This window comes from Lycorma delicatula, chromosome 5, assembly GCF_047948215.1.
Source record: "Lycorma delicatula isolate Av1 chromosome 5, ASM4794821v1, whole genome shotgun sequence".
Classification (NCBI taxonomy): domain Eukaryota; kingdom Metazoa; phylum Arthropoda; class Insecta; order Hemiptera; family Fulgoridae; genus Lycorma; species Lycorma delicatula.
In genome coordinates this window covers 162,083,626-162,102,067 of record NC_134459.1, presented here as the reverse complement: position 1 = coordinate 162,102,067, position 18,442 = coordinate 162,083,626, and the positions used below count along the sequence as shown (strand labels likewise).

The 18,442-nt window shown below is 28.0% G+C and overlaps 1 long non-coding RNA gene across 1 annotated transcript in view; it reads right to left on the bottom strand.

Moving 5' to 3' along the window:
- Positions 1–13,792: 13,792 nt before the first annotated feature.
- Positions 13,793–18,442, bottom strand: part of LOC142324573 (uncharacterized) — a 316,768-nt gene continuing 312,118 nt past the window's right edge. Inside the window, exon 4 of the long non-coding RNA XR_012756327.1 lies at positions 13,793–13,821. This is a non-coding gene — a long non-coding RNA (uncharacterized LOC142324573). The remainder of the gene's footprint in view (positions 13,822–18,442) is intronic.

Here is an 18,442-nt window from a genome sequence, read left to right as displayed (position 1 = left end):
TATGCGGGGGCGATCCACCGTGCAGGCTATCTGCCGAATTTCGGGATGGGCGGTCTAGAGAGACCGGGAGGTGTAGAGAGGCACTTGGCGAACCAGGAGAATTCCACTGATGCTGTCACTAGACGCGTTCGGGGCTATTGGTTGGGGTCACATTAATGACGCAATTGTGGCTAGGGGCCTCAGCCCGTACCTGCGTAAGCAAATTGAATGTTACTTGTCCAACAGAGGATGTCTGGTAGAAGCACAGGAAGAAACAGTACATTTTCAAATGCACGGTGTGTGGGACCAAATACTGAAGGGACCCGGCGCCGCGTCGCGGCGAACTGGGTCTGGCGTGGTGTCCAAATGGGCAATATTAATAAAGAACTCTCAAAAAGTGCTAACCGCTAAGCCGACCTGCCATGCCGGTATATAGCCGGTAGGTGGGGAGGCCTATTTGAGTTTAAAGACACTCCCCTGGGTGGCGTAATACCAACAAGTCGGTCCGGCCCAGGGGAGCTGAGAGAGAAAAAAAAAAGTATTACTAATACTAGCCCACCGGGCTTGTCTAGTGGTTAACCCGTCATCGCAAATCAGCCGATTTTGAAGTAAAGAGTTCTAAGGTTGAAATCCTAGTAAAGGATTTTAAACTTATTTGAATACTAAATCGTGGATACCAGTGTTCTTTGGGGATGAGTTTCAATTAACTTCACATCTCAGGAATGGTCGACCGAGACTGTAAAAGACTACACTTCATTTACATTCATACATATCATCCTCATTCATTCTTTGAAGTAATACTTTACTATGGTTCCGGAGGCTAAACAGAAAAAGAGAGAGTATTACTGATACTATTGAGAAATCTTTATACTGTAAATAAGACGAGTATTTATACCATAATTAATACGTTAACAAGTGGGTAATAATTTTTTTTAACGTTACACCTATTTTTATAGAGCTTAAAATTTAACCCTTTCGCTAAAAATAAAAATAAATTTTTACTGTTCTTACCACTACGGTTATTATTTTTACTTCCTTGTACGAAATAAAGGAAGTATTGTGATCTCGTAAAATTTCGGTTATCAGGTTTCAACGGAAATATCCATTTTGACTAGTTTCGGCGTGACGTCTGTACGTATCTGCATACGAATCCAAAAGTCCAAAAAAACTGGATTTTAGACTTTTCTTTAACTGCAGTAATAAGCTCTCATTGAGAACGTTTCAATGATATATCATAAGTGGTACTTATTTTCATCGGTTGCAGAGTTACAGCAAAATTAGATTTTAATTAACAAAATATTTGGATCTCACATCGGTTCGAATCAAATTTCATCTCCTTTTTTTTTAATTTAAATATATTGATTTATTAATAATTATTAACCTCTGATTGTAAAAATCTTTTACGATAAATAATGATTCAATAATTACAATAAAACTAAAATATGAAAAAATGTCAGAAGTTATTAATGAAATAAAATTTTATGTACTTTTAATTTAAAAAAAAATGTGTATATGCAATTTAATTGGCGTACAAGGAATTCATGAGGTGTACACATCATATTATTTTATACATTGATCAACCCTTCTTCATAAAAATATTATAGTAATTTAATAAACTGTAATTATACATACCAAAACCAACAGAAATTTTATCAACAATTCTAGTATATTAAAAATAGCATGAAAATTATTGTTTTTGTTAATATCATCGCACGGCTTATCCCCAGCTTTCAGGGCTTTATGCAGGTCTCTTAAATCATGATTCAAAACGATTATATTTTATTTATACTGATATATACGAAAAAAGATCTAAAAAGATATATAAAAAAGAAGTTATATGTGAAATAAATTTTTAAATATGTGTATATGCAAAATTTAATAGGCGTACAAAGAAGTCATGTGGTGTCCGCATCAGATTTTTTCTTATCAGTAGAATGATAATAGTAAAAAAACATTGTAAATCTAAATACTGGTATTTATAAATATTAGGAGATACTGTACTAAGGAGGGGAACCTTTTAAGATATCAAAAAAAGTAGTAAAATTAGCCCAAATGATGTTATTTTTAAGAATGCCTTTATAAGAATATAAATAAAAAATAAATTTTTATTCTTATAAACTTTTTCTGTATTACGTAGGTTAAAATTTATTTCCCTGAGATACGCTCAATTTAAAAAATAAATAAATAAATAGTTACAGGCCAACTATCAATGTACTGGAGTTGAAGTAAAAAATTGTAAATATGCATAAAACTCTTTATTTTTATTTACTGATATTTTAATTTCTAAATTAAGGTTACCAACGTACAATTTTTTCTGATATCGCACATTTAAATAGAACTTAAAATATCAAGCTGATAGATGGCAAAAATAAAATCAGTTTTAAAATAAAATTTTATCAGTTTTTTCATTAGATAATTTAATTTCATGAGATAATTATAATTTTATCTTCAAATCGATTCAGTTGTATTATTTAACATTGTATCACAACTAATTATCATAATTTTAGATTTAAACCTTCCTGAAATAATAAAACAATACTTATATTGTTTTTTTTTTGTAACATACACACCCGCATCCTAGAACATACGCGTACACATATACTTTGAACATGCACATTTATACTAAGAGAATTTTTAATCAAGGTTTTATTTAATTTTTTACAAGGATCTAAATAGCAACAATACTTTCAGGAGTTATATTTTTTCCGGTATGTTTTTGTGCATAAAATCCGTTTTTCTCTCTGTTGTAGCATGGCAATATTGTAACAGCCAAAAAGTTAAAAAGTACGATTTTGATAAATAAGCGCTCTGTATATTACAGTACTAGAAGAAATAAAATAATTACGTTGCAGATAGTTTTGACTTTCTGTTGTTTAAAAAAAAAACGTGATTTCAACTACTTACGTTCTTTTGTTGAAGACCACCAATATTTATTACGAGAAATTCAGAAATTCTTTATCTGAGAATATCTACTTCTCTTCTTCATGTTTTTAACATTATAATAATTTTTTTTTTAAATGTACAGAATTTAAAATAGTGTGTTGAAAACTTGTTTTATATAACAAGCTTCCCTATGATACTCACGGTTTCATATCGATAAAATTAATAATTATAACCTAAAGTTAAATTGAATTTTAAATTATTATAGTCAAAGATTTTTTATCCTAATAGTAAATATCTGTACGATAATTTGCTTCTGAACAGTGTTCATGTGTGTTCATATTGTAACATGTTTTCCGTTATTTCCACTAAAGTTTTGGACCCCTGATAGTTCTCTTCTTTTTTTTTTAACAGATCATTTATAATCTGTAGTGTTTTTCTAATCTTCTTTGAATCTTGCAGTGATGCGTCTAGCTTAGTTTTAATCGGCTCTTCATCTCATATTATTTTCATCTTATATCTCAGCGAGTATTCATGAAATTTCAATACTACTGCTCGTCAAAATTTATTAGATGAGCAGTAATTTTTCTTTGAGTTTGTGAAGTTGTTTTGCTGTGGAGGGTACAGTGGACTACAGTACGACGATGTAAGTTAGAGAAAGCTAGTCGCCGATCCAGCAGTCCATTCCCACTACACTGGGCGTCAACTGAATTTTCTACACTTTAACGAGAAATATTTCTTTAGTTAAATAAATATTACTGAATTAACATCAAGTTTGAAATTCAATCTTTCGTTTGTTTTATTTTTATTCATATATACGTTTAGTAATTATCACTCCAATTTATATTAAACTTTTTTTATTAAAGAACCTAAGTACTAAAAAAATAAATCAACTACTTTTGAAACTATTTCGACATCAGCTTAAAAAAATGGCTGAGGAATTTAGTAAAAGAATTGCATTGTTTTTATAATGTGTATCTTTCATACTACAATGGAAACAAAAATTATTAGTTTCATAAAATAAGTATTTAATTTATAAAATTAAAAAATTCATCATTTTTAAGTATTATAATAAAAATTGTGTCTATCAAAGAAGTAAGTAAAGATAAATAACGTGTTCACAAATATGTAATGGAATAAAGACAATACTCTTTTCATTAATAAAATTATGAAGATAACAAATAGAGATGAATTTAAACAAATCTACTAGAAAGAAATGTATAAATTACATATATGAAATTAAATTACAGTTATAAAAGTTATTTACTGTTAAAAACATGAACAAAACCGTTTCAAAACATTTCGCAAACAAACTACTGCAGTAATTTAAATGTGAAAAATTATTTCTTGTTTAAAAATATTATTGTTTAATAAATGATTGATAAATTCATATATTTATTTATTTTTTTCATTTTTACAGTTAAAACCTAACAATTTAAAATTACATTTATTAATGGTGTCAAAATAATTTTCTTTCACAGTAATATAAACATAATAAATGGCCAAGGTCAATAACCTTCTATAATTACTATTACAAATCATGATTCACGAAAGCCTTATTGACTTTAAAAAGCTTTGTCACTGAGGTTAAGAAATGAAACCCTTCGGTTTATAATAATATAATAATTTATTCATTTAAAATTCTTATTTATAATCAAAACATTAAACAGGTTTACGCCCAATTACAATTACATTATTACAAATGAAACAGCGTATGAAAAATATCAAACCCAACCTGTATTCGAACCCAGAAAACTACCGGATCAATTACAGACTCTATCACTCCACCATGGAAGTCGTGCTCGGGATTTTCATTTTAGAATCATTTTCTACACAATGAAACTAGTTAAATAATAAAACTAAATTCGTAGGCATTAAAAACAAAAAAAAAAAAAAAAAGAGTAGGCTACTAAATAATCATAGAATTTACAGTTAATAAATAGTTTCGTTTCAGTTACAGTAAACCAACAAATACGGGACATCAAGAAACCAGAATCTGTATCTCCTGAAACAGGTCCGTGAACATAATAGGTGCTGCACAAGCTCAGTACTAATTACTAAGTCACCTATATCAGCTCAATGATGTTTGATAAATGTATTTTTTTTTATTCATAATTTCCTTTTTTAATTCACCACATAAGCTTGAAGCTTTTGCGTGATAATATAGAAATAGAAATTTTGTGGCGTACGAAAAATGCTATGCCCGACCGAGATTTGTACTTGAGACCTCAAGATAAAAGGCACTATCACTCTGCACGGAGATAGGTGGAGTTGTAATAGGTTACATTTATCTTTAACAGATTACTTTGATTAAATATGAATGTAGATTTAACCTCAATTCAATTATTTTCCCATTTGGACCAGAAACCGACAATTAAATATAATATCAATAGTACCTTTTTAATGAAAAAAAAATTTTCTAGGAAGTTGAAAATTTCGATTAAAAAAACTTTTAATTAAGAAGTAATTTTGAAAAAAACGTTTTATGAGACTAAATCTTATTTACTTTATTAAGAGTTAAAGTGTCATACGAGTAAATTCAAAAAGTCAAGCTATGAGACCTGACCTTCCTTAATAATCCGATTCCTTTGACGTCCGGAACCAAACTTTAATACGGCCACGATCCGTTTATAGAAGTTACCACTCCAAATCCCATTCACTTTTATTCTAGCCAATCCGAGAGATTAATGTAAATAGATGCCAATAAACAGCTTCTTTTTGTATTTATCAACATTTCAAACCCCTGACTCCAAAAAAAGTAGAAACATTTTTTTTTGGCAATACAATTAATATACTTTTTCCCTTGATGTATAATTGATAATAAATAACAAAGTGTAGTAAAAGTAAACATTTTAGACCATTCAAAGTAAAATGATCAAAACGCATTACTTGAGGTAGACAGCTCTATTAACGCCCAGTCTATTTGTATTTACATATTAACTGATGCATTTTTATATTATTAAATTCCATAGAAGTTATTTTTTTTTTAAATTGTTCGGTTAGGTATTGATATCATTTGGCTATAATATAAATGAATTCTTTTACTGTATTTTATTTACTACTTATTAATCTTAAGAAAAAAAAAGAAAGAAAAAATTTCATACAAATAATTAACCAGTAAACTAATGTGCTGTTAAGTGTTTTGTATCGTTTTAATAAACTTTTCCAATACACTTGGTGAAATCCAGTCTTTTTTTTAAGTCTCCAGGACCATCGTTAAGTATTGTTTCAGAGGATAAGATGAAATGATTGATTTGAACCCGGGAGCTCAGGATGAAACGCTGAAACTCGCCCACGTAGGCCGGCTGGTCGAATCCAGTTCAGTGTACTTACTTTAACTTACTTTTATCAATTTCTCATTTTATTACACTTTAATCGCTGAAAATTAAATTAATTACAATCTTTTTATGATGATTAACTAATCCGTCAAGATCTACTTTGAAGTACCGGCTTTTTAACTGATTAAGTACTGTTAGAAATAAAATTAGGTAAATAAATGTGCTGTGAAAGTTTATTTTAACTTTAAATAAAATCTATACTTCCGTATATAATACCGATTCATTTTAAACTAACTAGAATATTTAACTATGCATCGCATGTAATTTTAAAAGTTCTTGAGAAGTACAACTATTAAGATTCGTAATCATTTTTCTTTTTCTTTTAAAAAACGTTTTATGGAACTTTTATAATTACAAGATTAGTTTTAAAAATGTTGAGCAAAAAGGTTTCTTTTTTATTAAATATATCTACCTTAAATATTAAAAGTTAAAAAGAGAATTTTCCTTTACCTGATGACTTAAAAAGTAGTTCAGTCTTGTTTTTGTAGAAGTAAGTTTGTATGACGGAAGTATAAATTTATCTATAAGGGTATAGAAAATCTCTACTGCATAAGTGCTCTTATTTTTGAAGATAAATAAAACTTTATATGCTTACAAGGAATTTTAAAACTTACTATTCAAAAAGTTTAAATGAGATAACTTAACTAACTAGTGTTTATTTTTTGAGGCGGGAAGGAATTTTGAAATATGTAGTAGCGGTGAAGTACTAGGATAAAAAACTTTTAATACCGTAAAATTTTGTCAAAAAAAGAAATTGCATAATAAATTATTTTAACTTGTATTGTTACACTATATATAAATAACATTTATATTTTATTATTTATGAGCATTTACTACAATTTCTTTGTTCAATCAGTGGTTAATGAACAGTATTATGGTAGCAAAGCAATTAATTTCTAGCTTTTTATAACGATCACAAATATAATCCACTTAAAAGCACTATTCAGGGTTGTTTTCTTTGCGAGTAATGATGTTCAGAATACAATCAGTTAATAAAATGGACGGAGTAAAGTTTTATAATTTGTATAGGAAATCAGGGATCTTGAATTTCGGAAGGTGACATATTAATGTGGGACTAAAGCATATATTTGGTTCAGTTCTCTTTCAAACACGTTTTTTTTTTTATTACAAAGCCACTTTATTTAAACCGTTAAATTTCCTTTAATTTTTCAGTTTTACCCTACTAATTTAGAAGGTTTAAAGAATTAAAAACTAATTAGAAGGTAAAAAAAAAAAAAGATAAATTTGTTGCTTTCCACAAACTGTTTAACTTTTTTCTTACGACATTGAACATTTGACATTTCTCGAACAAAGAATATTGAACATTTCTTACGACATTTGACACTTGTAAATGACTTCAGGTACAGGCTTTAACCCACCGGGTTGGTCTAGTGGTGAACGCGTCTTCCCAAATCAGCCGATTTGGAAGTAGAGAGCTCCAGCAAGTCCTAGTAAAGGCAGTTATTTTTATACGGATTAGAATATTAGATTGTGGATACCAGTGTTCTTTGGTTGATGTTCAATTAACCACAAATCTCAAGAATGATCGAACTGAGACGGTACAAGACTATACACTTCACTTAGACTCATACATATCATCCTCATTCGTCCTCTTAAGTAATATCTGGTAATTACCGGAGGCTAAACAGGAAAAAAGAAGAAGTGAAGATTAACTGGATTAAACAGGAAAAAAGAATATTAACTGAGTTAATCAGTGTTACTTTCTCTGGAAGAAATTGTGTTATATAAATATTTTAGTCAATCAAAATGCAAAAATACCTTATACTGAACAAGTAAGAAATAAGATAATTTATTACGCTGACGAAAAAAACCGATATTATAAATTTGCAGATACATAGAAAACATAAGGACAATAAAAATTTAAAATAATTTTGTAATTTATGGTATAAGATAAATCTTTGTTTTATGCTGCTACAAATTACTTTTTTAACCACAAATATGTTGTTCAATCAAAATAGAAGATGTCTCAAAAGATTTCCTGGTATTGTCATTATTAAGATATTAAATACCTTACTCTCCTTAGAATTATTAATCAGTAAGGTAATGCGAGAATAATATCTCAGCTCTAAAATATTACATACTAATCAATCAACCATGAAACTAGGAAAACCAAGTTTTTAAAATTGTTATTGTTTTAAACAAAATTAATTCCTTTTTAAATAAGCCTTATTTAAACGTTTCATAAAATAAGTTAGAATAACTTGAATTCGAGCTAATATATTTCACAACTTCAATAAAAATAAATTTCAAATTAAATCTTCAATAATGAAGTAATTTTTTCAGTGTAAAATTACGATAATATGTCATATTTAAGTCAGATTTTTAATAAAAATCAAATTTTTTAAACTCTACTCGATGAATTGACTTGCTTATATATAAATATTCTATTAATTCAATTGTTTTTTGTCTATCTGTAATGCTTACCAAACAAAAGCATTAACAAAGCAGACAAAATCACCCGACATCGGTACCTCATAGATGACAAGTAAATTTGAGTCAAGATAATCACGAGAAGTGAAGAAAGGATCCCCGACGGAACCCCTCATTAAAGCATACAATGGTTCAACTTCTCAAATATAAGAAAAACACATGTAACCTACACGTGATCCAAGTAAAGTTCAATATTTAATATAGCACTAAAAAAAAAAAAATCACAAAAATAAAAAATAAAATGTAAAAACAATGTAAACAGTACGTATAAAATAAATATTTGTCGATAAAAAGAAATAGCTATAATTTCTAGAATACTAAAGTGACGGTTACTGCACAGTAACAGAGTCATCCGGTGTTCCTACTCCTCCGTTTACCTGTCCACATGGTTCAGCAAATGATAACGTTTCAGTCGCCTGAAGATAACGCTGTTAAGAACTGGATTTACTGCCAGATAATTTACATGTTTATCTAACCTCTATTTGTACTCCGAGCCAGTTTTTTGGATCTCTTCGTAAACAAAAGGTAATTCTAGATAGTGATGAATTTCTCTACCCCTAACAAACCACAGCGCCTCTGTTGTGATCCTGACCAATTTATTTTGGAATCTTGGAATTATTTCAATATTCTGTTACTACTTGTATCCCATAGCTGGGTCACATAAGTCCAGATAGGTTTAAGGATAACTGTGCAGATCAATACTTTATTAGATAACGATAACTGCGAGTTTCTACCCAGAAACCAGTTTAATTTCCTAGCATAAGCTATTTCCTCTTTTCTAGCACGTAGCCCTTCTAAATCAGGCGACGAGCCAAGTGTTTGACAAGATACCATACCAGTATAATTCAATCCGATTTCTATCCAGTATATTCAATTTGTATAATTCAATTGCATACAGATTTCAATTAAAAAATGTTTTTTGTTTTTTTTCAATTAACAAAAATATTGTCTATCATACTTACAAAATTATTTTTTGTGCCACCAGCTGTTTTCTTTTATATTTTTTTCAACAAATACTTGTAACACAGTATTGGAACTTCTTTTATTTTATTTTAAAAGTTAACAACCATAGAAACCACCAAATTTATCCCGTAATTTAAGTTCCAAAAGAATTTCAGTATGGCTTCATTTTATCCTTGGAATTGAAATCAGGACGAAATATATAACACGAAAACAAAGAGTTTCGAATCCACAATTTTTTTCGTTATTTTCACTAGATGAACAGCTCTATAATTCTTTAGGTTTTTTCATAAGACACTCTGTATAATATTAAAATTAGTCTAAAATTTATAAATTACTAAATTCTCATTTTATCTTCGTTGTGAACGATGGTATAAATTATGGTATTTTTTTTAAAATAAAGTTTTAAAATTGTACTGAGAGTTTCTTGCAGTCTCATTGAAATAAAATATTATAATTAAAATAGAAAGGAAATGGTGATCAATTTTTAAACGATTATTATAAATTAACAAATTCTGCTTCCAGGAAGCAGTTTGATTACATACTGGATGTCTGAAAAATAATTCCGGGGTTTTAAATTAAATTTATTTTATTACACTTAATATTTTAAATATATGAGTTTTATTACATGAAAGTACAAAGTCTAATATTTTTTTACCTCTTAATGTACATTTATATGAGCACCGTTTGTCGCCATCTGCAGACGTCAAACCAACATTCCACCTTATTCCAAACTCTGGCGAACATATCGTCAAGAATCACTTTCACAACTGCTGTTATTCTTTGACGCAGATTATTGAGCAAATGGATTTTTTCTTGCTAAACAATGTCTATTACGGCAAAAAAAAATAAATCCACAGAAGCTGGTGAAATTCCTTCACAACTGTCCGAAAGTAAACGTCTTGTGTGGTATTTATGCATATCGAATATTTTGGCCATATTTTTCTACGAGCAGACTATTTGGAGCGTATCCGATCGCTTAGCCACCGTTAAGACCCGATTTCTTATTTTGGGAATACGTAAAGAACATTATATACAAAGAAAAAATCCAGTCATGTGACCATCTGCGTCACAAAGCTATACCAGAAGCCGACTTCTGTACACCACTGTATGGAGTGAGATGGAATGTCGGTTTGACGTCTTCAGGCCTTTAAATGAAGCAAACTGAGTTAGTTACATTAAGAGATAAATAAAAACTTTTAGACTTTGTACTTTCATGTAACAAAACACACAAATTTATAATTATAAATATAATAAAATTAATTTAATTTAAATCCGTGGAGTTCTTTTTCAGACACCCGGTATATTGACTAATATCAATACCATATTTTAAGATGACCGAAGTTAACAAAATAACCCGAAAATAGTCTTTTATTTTAAAAGAGGTTAAAAAGTTTAGATGACAAGTTTATTTTTTCTTTTAATGATATTATTATTTTTTTAGGATTATTTTACTACTTTTATACTTCGTAATATTTTTAAGCATATTCCGTTTTTTTTTCTACTTTAAAGTTTTGTACAAGATTTTGATTTTTTTTCACAATTACAATTAATAAATTGTTTTACTCGTACTTATAAATGTTATTAAAAATAAAAAGTGATGTAAAAAAACAAAATCTTTTCTCATTACTTCTGTATAAATTTTATTTAGAAATAAGTAAAATTATTACTTTACCTGTTTTTATGTGCCGACGAGGCACTTAAATAATTTTTACGGATATATTTTTTAGTCAAATTTAAATATCTCCAATTTCTATGTTTTATATGTAGATTTATATTTTTTATATGTATATTTGTTTTTCTTTTTTCAAAGAAATTGTATTTAAATTAATATTTATTTAATAAAATGAATGCATATTTATTTCCTTTCTAAGTTATTGCAGTGCATATGTTGAAATATTTTACTGACTCTCGTGTCACCGATTCAATTTTTATTATTTAAATAAACACTAATATACTCGTATAACAATGTTTGATATATAATATATTCCATATCAAATTGTTATACAAAATTGAAACTATGAATAACTACATCTATACTGTACGTGTTATTAAAATGAAATGAATAATAGAAGTAATAAATATAAATTCATCTCATCCTCTGAAACAATACCTAACGGTGGTCCCGGAGGTTAAAAAACAAAAAAACAGTGAATATAAATTATAAATAAAACTATCAGCTGGTGATAGACCATTTGAATTATATTTTTTCTGTAGTTTATATAAAGAAGATATACTAAGTTGAAGCAGGAGACGAGACAGCATGCTAAATTGTAAATATGAAAAAAAAAAAGAGATTGATTGACCGGCATATAAAAATACAAATTATTCAACCAAAAATAGTTACATTAATTTACTATATCATAATATTGAATTTTATATTTCTTAGGGCTACATAAAACGTATGGCTATACAAGACGCATCAGTTACAGAGGTTCTTTATTTGAGAGTAATGATATACAGTATATTGCCAGACCCTGTGTTGATTCAATGAATATTATCTCATAAATTTCTCGTATCACCTATATTTCAATACGCTTGGCTTGTAATATGAAACTGTAAATTTAGCCCAATGATGAAGGTAACAAGAAATCTTCCTTTTTCTCCTAAGCCTGACATGAAATGCTTATTATTCTTGAAGATACCTTTGTAATTTGTAGGAGTGACTTATATAATATTCATGTAAGGACATTAATAACCATTATAGTTATGGTACTTAACGTATATTCAATTGAATTTTAAACCGAGTGAAATAAATGAAACGGAAACAATAGTTCTTTAATTATTATTTTATATTAAAATAAAACACAACGGTAAAAAAAAAAAATTGTAAGTGGTATTTTTATTTTGTAATTGTGGATAAAAGTGACGAAAAACGTCAAGAAATCCAACAGTTCGCGTGAGTAAATATTTTTATTCGATATTTAATATCACAGGCTAAGGAAAAACCAAACACAAGACTAAATATCATTTATTCCACTGACGGGTGGAATAATTTTATCAGAAAATTTCTATGAAATTTGAATGTTTTATATATTATTTTATATAGTATATGTTAATCAATATAAATTATATATATTTTATATATGTACCGGTATACTTTGAACTATTATGAAATTTAAATTATTCTTCTTCTTCTTTACTTAACAATACTCAGATTGGTTTTTTTATTATTCCATTCTGTTCTCTTCGCTCTCCGTTTCGTCTATTCATAAGAGTTACATCCCACTCGTACGAGATTTGTTTCATCTACTAAAGTCTTCCTCTTTTCTTTTCAATGTAGCTTTTATTTGTTGACTTTAAAAAGCTCTCGTGACGCATAATAAGGCCAATAATTTCAACCCCTTCTCTTCAAAAATTTTGTCAAAAACTTATTTTTTTCCAGTTATCTCCAAGACCACTTGATTATTATCCTTGTTGTCTGCTCAACCCTTCTCTGTCGTAAACAACTGTTCCCTCAATTCCTTTTTGCGTTCACCTATGGTTCAATGTCATCCGCAAAACGTAACATTTTAATATTCTTCTTTCATGTATTTTTACTACATCGTAAATTAACTCGTTCCTTTAAAAGCATCCTGAATGTAAAATTTAAATTAAGATAGCATAATTTGAAAAACTTTATCAAACCGAGTACAAACAACTTCAATAAAATGGTTTGATAAAGATCTTTATATACATATGTAATATATAGTATCATAGTAGTAGTATAAATTAAGTTGGCTGCAATAAATATGCGAATACGTAACATAAACTAAATATTATTTTTATTAAAGTGATAAATAAATTTGTATTTAATTTAGATGTCTAAAAAGTTTAATAAAAGACTGCGATGGAAAATAAGATTTATATCAGTGTGGTTTTTATGAAGAGTGGAAAGAGGGGGGAGAGAATATAAATGTATATGTATATATATGAATGCATGTACACACACACACACACACACATACACACACACACACACATTTATGTATATAAACTTGAAATGATAGGAATTGTGAAGATAAACAGAAAAATAAAATTTCGTTTCATTTTAAATTTTCACATTTCAGTGATTTTAATGAAAAATAGACACAAAGAACCCATTAAAAACAAGTAAACAATAAATCAAAGAATCATTTTCAGTATTACTATCTAGTTTTTATAATAATAAAACTTTTTATTTATATTTTTCATTTTACCATGTTCTCTTGTTTATTTCCTGTACAGCAAACTTCTGAAATTACCCATATTGATTTTATATATTCTTACTGCAACTATAAAAAACGTTTAATCAAAACTATTAAATTTTTTTTGAAAAGAAAAAGAAAAGTTGTAGGGTAAACCCTACAACTTCTGTTTATATAATTATTGCGAGTATTAAACAAAATTTGGCCAACAAATGATTCGATTTTTAAATTTTATGTTTATCAATTAAATTTTAAAATGATGATACAATGTGCTATAATTAATAATTACCAATAATATTTCAATCAATATAAGCAAAATCAATTATAAGTAAAAATAAGTAAAACAATTATAAGCGAAAATATAATCAAAAAAAAAATTAAATTTTCTGATAGAGTAAATTTTGTCTATAAATTGCTAGCAACAAAACCTATTTAAGTTACATAGATTTTATTAGTTTTAACCGTGTCAAAAAGAGAAAAGTAAATGCAAACAAAGAAGTAGTTTTATATCATAAAAAACTTAATTATTTTTAAACATTTTTTTCCCAGCAGTAAGCAAAAAATATTATTTGTATTGATTAATTTATATGTACACTTATATCTATTTGTTATATTAATTTAAATCAGATTGTTTTAAAATCAATTTTTTTTTTGGCTTGTTGATATCACCACAGAACCTTGAAACTTATGCGTGGGATATGGAAATGGAATTTTGTGGTGTAAAAAAATGCCATGCCTGACCGGGATTCGAACTCGGGACCTCCTGAGTCGCTACTTTTGTAATATTTTAACCTAGTTTTAAATCGAAATAAAATTAAAATTTGTGTTATTTTTAATATAAAAACGTATTATAATTATTAAAATGGGGAGGAAAAATTTAGAATTTTTATAGTATTTTCAACAAGTAGTACAAATTAAACAATTGTACAAACGAAAAATAATCGGAAATTATATTATGAGGTGGTTTCTTTTTTATACTGATCACTTATTGTTTACTTTAAAAAAATTTTTCAAACATCTTATTTTTCCCTAATTAATTTTATATTTTTTAACCGGACTGAGTAATTTTTATGTTATGAAACAAACATGTATGTTTTTACCTTTCGGATTATAAGTTCGATAAAAAGAGAATTATGTAAAATTGCACTTTCTTTTAAAATTAATCAATAACTACAATCAAAAGAACGAAGAATACTGGGAAAGGTTTTAGAGCCAGTATAGAAGAGCCTGAGAATACAGAAGACACAGTAATGATCTATACATGAACATAGACAAAACAACTGATGTATTCAGAAAAAAAGTCTTTTGCGGTAATTTTCAAAGAATGAACCGTAGGCTGGTAAACTGGTTTTTATATACACACTTAAAAATCTATGAACCGACAAAAACTGGATCAGAGTAACTGAATGGGATGTGGAACTGAAAATAACCATAAGAACCAAGAAAAACAACAGATGAGTATAACTGGCCGGAAGAAAGAAAAGAAAAATACCGATAAATGATGATGTAGAAAAAAAAGAAGCTAAAAAGTGAACTAGTTGAAATAACGTATTCCATAACGGTTAAAACGAAAAAAATTGCATTTTTTGAGTTTCCTATAAATATTACCTCAGTCTTTCATCCACATCAAGAGGACTATGCCAAAAATATTATAAGTTTCAATAATGTTCTTGAAGAACCCTATTTGGTTCAAAAGAAGAAAAATGTTAGATTTTATAAGATAAGCTGAAATCTACCCAGTGTTCTTCGTGGTAAAAGATTTTTATTACCCAGAATAAAACCATAAGTTGGCATTTAAAAAAAAATACTTCATTTGAAAATTGTTAAAAATTATATTTTATTTAATTTTATTCCCTGAAATTAAAAGAAAAATTTATCGAAAACGAGTAAATTACAAAGAAAAACTGTTTTCGAAAAGAATGTCTAATTGATAATTAAAGAGGTTCAAGTGAAAGTTATTTACTTTAATCTTTTATGATTTAGCACTTTGCTAAAAGTACGTACCAGTATTTTATTTTGGGGGTATCTACTCACATTTTTAACTCAGCGTTCGATGTATAAAATTTAACTTCTTTGTCAAAGTTTATTTATTTATTTTATTTAGCGTATGGCACCAAAACATAACACCAATTACAGTAAAAATTACAAACAAAGATTTAACAAACTAATATATGCTACTGATTATGGATTCGCCATCAGGAAGTCTTCAGGATTCCCTTCATAAGCTGTCCTAGGGTAAACTTCTGTGATGGGTCTGACAGTTTGATTTTCACCACACTCACAAAGGGAAAGTTATTCAATTGGTAGAAAGATATTTCATCCTTTGATATCTTTACAAAAATATACAACCTGAGGTTGAAAATAAAAAAAAATACTCTTCAAGATGAGCAGTTTTACTATTTTATTGTAATATATACAATATATATATATATATGTATATTAAATTCATCATAAGCGAATAAATACAAAAAATAATTAAGATTCTTCTTTAAGATAAGGCAAGACACTGGTAAATATTTCAACTAAAGAAATATATAATGTTAAGATTTCAATCGTAGAAACGCCTAGAAAAAATAAGTTTATTCTACAAGTTTTGATGTAAAAAGGTTTTACCATTCAGGCATAATTTCGTTTAAGCAGAAAAACAGACACAAAAAGCGATAAATTTAAATAAAGTTATTTTTCCAAAACGTGAATTGAACATGTCAAAAACAAATTTCTAGCAATTTTTAAAAATAAAGTTTTTTTTTTAATTTAAGTTATTTTATTTGTTTAATTTTTGTTACATGAAATTGACTGTTCTAAATCATCGTAAAATCTGTGCCCGAGGGTCCCAAGAATGTTCACAGACAATTACAAAAAAAAAAAAACGCATGTCTGCTGCTCTGTCATTCCTGGATCATTTACCATATAGATGGCAATAAAGTGCAGGATAACCTATTGACCTATTGACTAGTGATTAAACTAGATTTCGCACTACACAATAGTCAGTAAACAATTCAGTGGTATCATTCTCAATCGCCTGCAAAGCCCAGAAGTTTCAAACAAACACTTTGAAAACGAAAAGTGATGGCCATACTTTTTGTAAGTGATCGACACGGAGTTTTATGTGTGACACGGAATCTGTGTGAAGTTATGCCTCGCGGAGAGACAATTAATAATGACTCTTATTCAGAAATCTTGATGAAATTTCGTCGCTCAATTTATAATTTTCGGCATGGTCTTTTGACTCGTAGGGTTTAATTGCTTCATGACAATGCACGTCCATATGTAGCAAAAAAAAAAAAATTGGGAAATTCTCAAATATATCGAACGGGATGTTTTTGATTATCCAACATACAATCCAGAATCCTGCTTCAAGTGATTTCCATTTGTTTATAGAACTGAAAGAATTTCTTGGCGGGAACCGCTATGAAAGTGACGATGACGTCAAGACAACTGCTCGTGATTGGTTTAATGGTTTTATAAGGCTGCAGACGTCTTATAAAAAATATGTGGTGGCGTATAAAAACTAGGGCCCCCATCTGACAAATGCTTGAACTTAACAAGTGAATATGGAAAAAAGTAGCTTAAAAATGTTGATTTATTTTGCAGATATTAACGTTAAAATAATAAATACAGAAAATTTGTTGTAAAACAAAACTGTCAGCCTTTCTCAAAGACCCTCGTTATATATATATATATATATATATAATCAATTTATATATATATATATATATATATATATAATCAATTTATATATATATATATATATATATATATATATATATATATATATTACTAAAAAATACAAGAAATGTCAAATTTACGTTAATGAAAGAAATGTTCTTATTAATGTTACCTTTCTTTACTTATCAAACAAAGGGGGTTTAAAATGACATTCCTATTATTATTATTATTATTATCACAGTTACTAATTGATTAACATAAAGCCTACAATAATTATTCAATAACGAAAAACTGTATCCTTGGATGGTTTTTTTTTCGTTGTGAATGAGCGGGCATCAACCGCTGTGGTCATTAGCCCCGTGGAAATAATTTTGCCACGCCTGACTAGGATTCGAAACCGGAAACTCCCCGCACAAAATGCTGAGACGCTATCTATTCAGACACGGAAGTCAGATGGATATTACATAATGCTTTTGTTTGTTATTATTCTATTCTTTTATAGTTACCAACAAAAAAAAATTAACAACTAAAAGAAAATAAAACTGGTCAATTAATTGAATTATAATAAGTTATAACTCGTTATAAGTTATAATTAGTCATTAACGATGTTGTGATTTGATATAATACTCTGTGAATAAAAGGTATAATGCTATATGTTGTATATACTCGTATATAAATAATATCTTTATGAGAAAATATAAATTACTGGCAGTCAAGCAGAAACCGGATACAAGAAATACAAAAAAAAAACAACAAAAAAACACTAGTTTTCCTTCACGTAAAAGATTCTACGAAAATAATTACAGATAATAACAATAACAACTGCAAAGTTTCTTATAGATTATTCTAAATATGTTATTTAATACGCAAATAAATTTTCTTTTCGAAATTAGTTTTAATGTTTTATTAGAAATAATAATAATAAATAATAGAAACAATTTACTGATCACAATGTTTTATATATTTCATTTACAACGATTAAAAAGTCTATCTGTTATT